Genomic DNA, 9,037 nt, shown 5'->3' on the forward strand with positions numbered 1-9,037 from the left:
GGTCGACACAGGAACCCTCTCGGGGTTCCGGGGGAGGGGGGGTGGGGGGGAGGTGGGGAGGGGGGGGCTAAGGCGACAAAGCGCCGTGACAGTTCAATTGCGGCGTGCTGTCACACCGCGTACCGTCTCCGTGTACCCCTGGGGGCGTGGTGCGGCAGTGGCAGGTAGATATGGCTCAGAGAAACCTCAAGGTCAATCTGGCTTTCCCCCAGTCCTCCACCATGTAGGAGGGGGAGAGGGAGAGAGGGAGGGAGGGGGAGAGAGGGAGAGAGGGAGGGAGGGGGAGAGAGAGAGAGAGAGAGAGAGAGAGAGAGAGAGAGAGAGAGAGAGAGAGAGAGAGAGCGTGGGAGATCATTTGAGACCATTAGAGAGAGAAGCAGAAAGAGAGAGAGCGTGTGGGAGATCATCTGAGACAGAGAGAGAGAGCGCGAGAGAGAGAGAGAGTTTTACCTTTATTTAAAGAGTGCTATCTTAAGACCCGTGTCTTTTCACGCTATACAATATGTTCATAATTAGCCTACTCTACTCTCACATACAGTAAGTACAACAATAGAAATAGTGAGGAGAAAATGAATGCTTTATGGGGAGAGAGAGAGAGAGAGAGAGAGAGAGAGAGAGAGAGAGAGATAGAGAGAGAGGAAGGAAAGGACAATAAATGAAAGAAAGAAAGAAAGACAGAACACAGACAGACAGAGAGTGTGGAAGGTGTGAAAAGGGGTACTGTATCTTCTAAATTATCTTCCTAGCGATCATTCTATCCATTACCTCTTCCATTAAGCCAATTAAGCATATTTTCTTTAATTAACAAATCAACATGATTTGAAAAAACGTATAATGGACTAAATTGATTAGTCTGATTAAACACTTTAGCCCTGTTTTATACCTCGTTGTACCATGGCGCAGCGCAAAGTACAACGGACCGGATTCAGCGAACAACACGGACAAACTCTTTCACACAGTTGCTATGACCAGGGGTCCATAGAGGGGTTCCAGGGGGTCCCCGGCAAAATCTGTTACCATGGCTATGGCTATTTAAAATAGCAGATCTACAAGCTCACAGCGCTTCACTTCGTGCCGCGCTGCGAGCTTGTACATCTGCTATTTTAGATTTTTTTTTTTGAAAATGTGTTAATAATATTGATTTTTTTAACAAAACATCCTCTCTTCTGGGGGGGTCCCTGGCACAAAACATTTTCAGATGAGGGTCCGCGGCCAAAATCAATGTGGGGGTCCTTGGCACGAAAAAGTTTGAGAACCATTGGCCTATGATACCAACAGAGAACTTTCCATTTCCATCCAATTCTTTGCTAAGTACATTTAGACTCTGGGAGCAGAGCTATATTCCAGTGTCTCAGATATACAGATCCAATTGCAAGCGTATGAAGCTCATATGATGAGTCATTCTGATGTCCTTTGGGAGCGCTCCCAGGAGACAAAGTGCTGCTTCTTTTTTAATCAACAGCGAGTTCAACTTATTATTCAAGAATACAATATAACCTCATCATCCCACACGTGTTCTGTCTTCTCACAGTAACATAACAAGTGCACTCAGGGTCCAACTAGACTCTTTCAGCACATCTCCAGCATCTTAGTTTAGACCAGACAGTTTACATGAGGGTCCATAGCTTTTACTTATAATCTTACTGTATAATTAACTTGTGATATCATTTCCTGTCTTAAAGGTGCAACAAGTTCATTCCAGTGTTTTCTACCAGAAATGCCTCCCCGACAACGTTCCCAAACACATTTTTAAGCCTTGTATTTTGTGATTCACTGGCAAACATAACACTGAGTTCCAAAGATATCTAGATGCCATTATTACCATTTTTGGCATTTAGCAGACGCTCTATATCCAGCGCGACTTACTTTAAGGTAAACTACAGAGTATAACAAATGCATAGAGACAGTACATGGTAAATGGTGCATTTATATAGCGCCTCCAAGGCGCTGTGTAGTGCCTCAGTAATTTAGCATCACAGGTAAACCAAGAACCTACAGTAGCACCAGCGTCTAAACAGTATAATATACAAAAATAATAATGATTTGTACATTGAAACTATAGAACGCAAGATCAACAAATGAACCTGCATGCGTCTATCTAAATGACATGCTCTCTAAATGACATGTTAAAGACGGGGTGCCGTGATTTTCAGAGATGTTTTCCCCCCTAAAACATAATCATCAGGTATTATGGTTATACTAGGAGGAAGATTTTTCTTCAAAAAAATAGTACAGAAATTGTTAAAATTATGTTTTTATGTGGACACGCCTCCAGTTCATTAAGTATACCTGGTTCTCACCTTAGCACCTCCTCCACCACCTTAGCACCACCCACCTGTCCTAGTCCCTCCTCCTCCTCATGCCCACACCTGTTGTGTTATGATAATGAGGGGGAGGGTACAATTTTACTATGTCACTAAAGGGCTGTTTTTCTATTGGCACGTTTGATCCTCAAGGTTTCAGCCTCCAGGTAGAAACTCAAAATAGTCAGAGAAGACATAAAACACCATAAAAACATCACCAGGGGGCTTAATGAAGTTCTATCAACCTCATAGACACATGAAAAACTGAAAAAGTGCAAAACCATGGCACCACCTCTTTAACCTTTGCATAAGACTAGGTCAAGTGCTACGGGCTAAGGTGGAGTCTGAAGAGGCGAGTGGCGGATTATGGCGGAAAATTGGGAATGAGTCTGCAGTTCTAATTGCAATGGAGAGTTACTTTGTTCCACAGTTTGCGAGCCAGAAGGGAGAAGAGTCTGGGACGCGTGGAGCGTTGTCCCGGATGTTTTTGGAAAGGTTCAGACAGCTTCCCCATTATCTTATTCAGACCTGGTGTTAGCTTAATCCGCCGATTATGTCAGGCCAGATGGCATCCTTATAAACAAGCCATTTGTCTCTGTTGACCGGAGGGCATAATTTAGATAGCGGCATGGCTTCTGATTGCCTTCAATTGATTGTAATCCTGATATCTCAGAAAGCTAGTCTATTAATAAGCACATCTCTGCATGCTGAGGAACCCGATAAAATGTCAGCATACAAAACAAAAAGTGTATGTCTTCCTGAACTGCTTTGTTATCTCTGCCAGGCTGGGGCGGAGAATTTTGAATGCACCCATAATGATAATGAATTTATTTATATAGCCCATGTTCAGACATAGTATAGTCACAAAGTTACAGGGCAGGATAAAAAGGAACAACATGATAAGCATTGGAGATAAACTACAACAAAGATCAATGAATAAACACACAGTAGGCACAAAATGTAAAATAGACCCATGCAGATATAATCAATGAAACAAAAGTGGCACGCACATTTTAAGAAAAGGCCTTAGCATAGAGATGGGTTTTCAAAGATGACACTGATTTCGCACGTCTTATAGGTCAACAGGTAGGGTGTTCCACATCTTAGGGGCCCGGACTGCAAAAGCCCGGCCACCCTTTGTGATGAGCTGGGGGGTGTGGGGGTCTCCAGGAGGGCCTTATCTGAGGATCTGAGGCTGCGTATACAGGCTTGTAAGGTTCCAGCATGTCAGAGATATAACTGGGAGCCTGTCCATTCACAGCTTTGAAGGTCATAAGTACAATCTTAAAATCATGTCTATGTGTGTGTGTCTATGTCTGTGTGTTAGTTAGTCCGTCCGCAGATAATTTCTCAAACTACAGCATTTTCTTTCTTTTTTTTACCGAAAACTGTTATTTTTGTGAATTCATTATTGAAAACCATCACCGTCCCTCCAGGCTATGGGATATGTGTCCACAAGGAGTGCAAGTAACTAGCCAATCGGGGTGCAGTCCCTGGATGATAGCGCTACAGTATGTGATGATGTGTGACAGTCACAGTCAGATGGAGGCTATAATGTCACGACAGAGACCGAGATTAAGCCCTCATTAGAATTCCCCCCGGATTCACCCACAGATCTGATACATGTAGAAGATCCTATCCCTACTTAACATAAGGTTATTAAAGTGTCATCTTAAACAGTTGTTTCTCATATTCTTCGGGTGATATAACCACAGTAAATCAATTGGTGCGTGAGCAAAAGGCCATCTCCATCTCCTACACAGACTCCTTTGAACGCTCTCTCTCTCTCCCTCTCCCTCTCCCTCTCTCTCCCTCTCCCCCCCTCTCCCCCACCCCCCCTGCTACTGATTAAGTATGTGCACACTGTATATCATTAGTACGAGGAACTGGTGAAAAGACTTTGTAATTTAAAAGTTCATAAATACTTCGTTTTCAAGGACTTTGTGAGTAACCTCTATATGCTCGCTTGCTGTTGGAGAGAGTGCTCGGTTAGACTGTGAATATGCTTGCGTGTGTAACATTCGTAGAGTTTTCAAGCATTATTAGTGGGAAAAGTACTACATTTTTTTGGTAAGTAAAAGTATCAATACTGCAATATAAAAAAAGACTCTGTTATAAGTAAAAGTCCGGAATTCAAAATGTTCTTGAGTAAAAGTACAAAAGTATTGGCATCAAAATGTACTTAAAGTACCAAAAGTAAAAGTACTCATTATGCAGAATGTCCCATTTCACAAGTTTTCAAAAGTATACATGGTATAAAAATCTTTAGAAAATAGCAGATCTACAAGCTCACAATGCGATGCGACGCATTGTGAGCTTGTAGATCTGCTATTTTCCAATGGCCGAAATGGGTTGAAGTGGGTAATGAATGTTTTGTAATAATAATCAAAATCTACAAAGTAAGTGGAGTAAAAGTATAATATTTGCCTCTGAGATGTAGTGGAGTAGAAGTAAAAGTACAGAAAATTGGAAATACTCCAGTCAAGTAAAAATTATTCAAAATCAAAATTAGTGCTTAATGTTTTATGTAAAGCACATTGAATTGCTTTTGTTGTTGAAATGTGCTGCACACATAAACTTGCCTTGCTGCACAGTATTAGACAGACTCCAGCTGAGATTAAGATATTATATTTAGAAGGTGTTTATGCATAATATACACACTGGTATGTGTAATAATTGTACGTTATAGCCCTGAATCCTAGCTAGCATGTTGTCCTTTATACGATATTATTACATATTTACATAAAATGGTAAACGGTGCATTTATATAGCGCCTTCATCCAAAGTGATTTACAATGCACTTCACATTCACCCATTCACACACACATTTGTCTGTATGTTCGAAACTGAACATGGTGGAAGTCTTTGTATTGTATTTATTTGTTTCTGTTATTTTTATTGTATTGTGTTTTTATTGTGATATGGATCTCCCTTGGGTCTGAAATAAAGATTGAATTGATTTCACACGCCGGCAGCAGAAGAAACACCAGCTTGCTCATCGGGAGTAGATAGTTTAACACATTCTCACTCCCAAGACGGCAAACGGGTCAACATGGATCTCAACGTATCAGTTAATTTCTTTCCTTCTCATAATCCCCCCCCCCCCCCCCCTCCCCCCACTTCTCTCCTGCGTCACTGGGTTTTTTCTGTCTTATGGATCGGTCCACCCCACAGGCCCACAGGCCCAGAGGCCCACGGGCCCAGAGGCCCAGCGCAGTGCCAGCCAGGCTCCAGGCTGGCAGCAGTCCTCCAGACAAGCGCCATGCGTTTCAGGGGGAGGGGGGATGGGGGGTGGGGGCAGTGGTGGAAAAAAGTACTCGCATGTTTTACTTAAGTAAAAGTATCGATACTGCAATAAAGAAATACTCACAAATAAAAGTCTGGAATTCAAAATGTACTTGAGTAAAAACTGAAAAGTACACAAGTATTGGCATACAAATTTACTTAAAGTACTCATTAAGCAGAACGTCCCATGTCAAGTTTTCAAATGTATAAAAATCTTCCGAAAATAGCCGATCTACAAGCTCCCAATGATGCGACGCATTGTGAGCTTGTAGATCTGCTATTTTCAAATGGCCGAAATAGGGCTTGTAATAATAATAATAAAAAATTTAACAAAGTAACAAAAGTTTTCAAAAAATATTTAGTTGAGTAAAAGTACAACATTTGCCTCTGAGATGTACTTAGTTACTTTCCACCACTAAGTACTGGGAGCGTGGGGACGGGGGGGGACGGGGCAGACAGACATGACACGTGGATCCTGTGGCCCAGCCCAGGCATGCATATCCAGGCTGGGACCCCCTTGGGGTTGGGGGGGGGGACGGGGACGGGGGGAGACACTGGGTTGATATGCTGAGCGGCTAATGCTAATACATTCACTGCAGCTCCCAGGCGGCTCCCTCGGAGCTTACAGAGTGTGAGCTGTTCCACACGGACCTGACTGCTGCAACATGCAGACAACATTCATAAATTAATATATTACTACTATTACGATCCGTAAGCTCGAAACGTGGCGCGAAGCGACACGTTTCGAGCTTGTAGATCTGCTACTTTTGCTATTTTAGAATTTGAATCCTGAAAAGTAACAGTTTTGGACATGTGAGGTTTACAACCGACAGAGACCATACTATAATACAGAGCATCAAAGCATCAATTAGGGGGTAAAAATGTAGTAAAACAATAAGAGTGCCATTCCATTCATGTTTTAACAGGAAAAAGCAGCAGATTTAGTAGTTTCTTAACCACAACCCTCTATAAACGCAGAACCCCGCCAATTACTGCAGTGACTGCCATGTACACTACAGTATCTTATGGCGGGCTAGCCGTAGTAGACCGATGGAGCTGTTAAGCGGTGATTTCTCCCGCCTAATGAGGCGTCATCAGAGAGGGAAACATCTCCAGACGACTCCCCAGACACCTCCCCAGCAACCCTCCCATAGCAACACCCCCCCGACAAGCCCCCCGACGTCTTTAAATATACCAATGGTACCGTCGCTGACCTCATCCACTCGGCTTAGGGTATCGGGAGGTCAAGTTGTGCCTGTGATGAAAGGCAGGGCCCTCCAATGATCCCCCCCCTCTCTCTCTCTCTCTCTCTCTCCGATTAAAGTTCCCAGTCGGTCACGACAGATCTCAGTCATTTGGATTCCACAGACGTCTTCAATGGAATCGTGTCGTGCACCGAAAATAGCTCTATATCTACAAGCTCACAACACGTCGACGCGTTGTGAACTTGTAGATATAGAGCTATTTTCGGCTATTCGTTATTTCAAGATGAAGGACTAATTGAAGTGTTCGAACTAGCAAAATATTAGATTAAAGAGCGTTTTAATTGGTCAAACTATACCTCTAATGAATCTGTAGAAAAGCATCTTCCATAAAACCCTAATGATCTTGGATAATTTCATAAAAGCAATGGTTAAAGCCTCAATCTGCCATTTATTCAACTGGAATGTGGAGCATAGGTTTAGAAAAATATGAGCAATACATCATACTTCTACATTTTGTGACTTGGCCTAACAAAAGCTTTCAGTCATGACATTTTATTTTGCTTTAAACTCTCTCTCTCTCGCTCTCTCTTTCTCTCTCTCTCTCTCTCTCTCTCTCTCTCTCTTGATACTATTATTGACCCAACGCAAGGTAGCCGTCTAGCCGGAGCTTTTGTTTGCTTGTTGCCAAGGTCCTGCGGGGGATGGAAGGATGGCTGACATTCTTCTGCACCCTGTCTTGACTTTTGGGTGACTTCAATTAAGGGAAGATATCTGTGAAGTGATAAGCAGAAGCGCTTAGCCGCGGCCCGACCGCCGGCCCGGGTGCTCTCGGCTTATAAAACCTAAAGGATCGATGCTTTGTTGCGTGACGGTGTCGCACGTTTCAAAAAATTGCTGCCCTACAAGTTCACATCGTGTCGCGGATGCGACACATCGGGAGGTTTGTACGTCTGCTGTTTTCGGGTGCGTGACGGAGCATAAATTAGGCTTTACTCTCCGCTTGCCACTCTGTGAAAAGATTCATGCTAGAAATGCTAAATAGTGCATTTATATAGCGCTTTTATCCAAAGCGCTTTACATAGATTGTGCATTACATTCGCCCATTCACACACACACACATTCATACACCAATGGCGGAGGAAACCATGCAAGGCACCAACCTGCTCATCGGGAGCAATTAGGGGTTCAGCGTCTTGCTCAAGGACACTAACACTCTGGGGGAGTTATAAAGGAATAACGCCTGGCTCACGCTTCATTGTGCATTGTGAGCTTGTAGATCTGCAATTTTGGCAAAGAGAATTGGCGTAGAAAAAAGCAGTCCAGGAACAACTGAGGTTCCAGTTTAGTAAGTCTAGAGGGTTCAAGTGGTTAAAGGAGATTTCTTTAGTTTTTGAATGAAGACTCCAAAATCAAAGAAACACATGAGGAGTTGAAGAAACTAGGGTGCCAACTTTAACAACAGCAAACGTACTGTGTATATCAAAAAGATCCCTTCCAGGAAACCTGGTACTGTAGGTCCGGTCATTAGACAGTTTGACACGAGCATAGTAATACAAACACATGTACACACACATACACACACTACACTATGTGACAGCGTTTCATGTCTGTGTCCTGCTTGGCTGCAGGTGGCATTTCCTCAATAGCTGTGAGACCTCAAGGTTACAGTGCCCATGCCCCCCTCCCCCCTCCCATGACAGGAGATGCTGTCATTGTGGCAATAGTGTACACACACACACACACACACACACACACACACACACACACACACACACACACACACACACACACACACACACACACACACACACACACACACACACACACACACACACAGTGTAAATCGTACATGTCCACATAAAGGAGAGCATACAAGGACAGAAATATTAAAGGTACGGTTCAGGTTACATTCACAAAATCAAGGCATATGTCTTCATGATATCAATAAGCATGTCACTCAGTGCTCCATCGGTATAAGTAACAGCATCTCCGCCCATATGGTGGCTGCCAATTATAACTGAGACAGCACAGAACTTTGCCAGCCTTTTTGGGGCATCCAAGTTGTTGAAACCCTCTATATATGTCCTAGGCTGGAAAATATATAAACAAATGGAATGCACCTATAGCCCGGCTCAATGTACTGTAGAAATGGTTGGTCTTTAATGACTGCGGACGCACACACGCACGCACGCACACACACACACACACACACACACACACACACACACACACACACACACACAC

At 43.3% G+C, this 9,037-nt stretch overlaps 1 protein-coding gene across 1 annotated transcript in view; it reads right to left on the minus strand.

Annotated features, from left to right (window-relative positions):
• Positions 1–9,037, minus strand: part of gabbr2 (gamma-aminobutyric acid (GABA) B receptor, 2) — a gene marked incomplete at both ends in the record, with an annotated part of 395,075 nt that overhangs the window by 76,430 nt on the left and 309,608 nt on the right.

Source organism: Gymnoscopelus braueri, assembly GCF_963280865.1.
Source record: "Gymnoscopelus braueri genome assembly, chromosome: 11".
Classification (NCBI taxonomy): Eukaryota; Metazoa; Chordata; class Actinopteri; order Myctophiformes; family Myctophidae; genus Gymnoscopelus; species Gymnoscopelus braueri.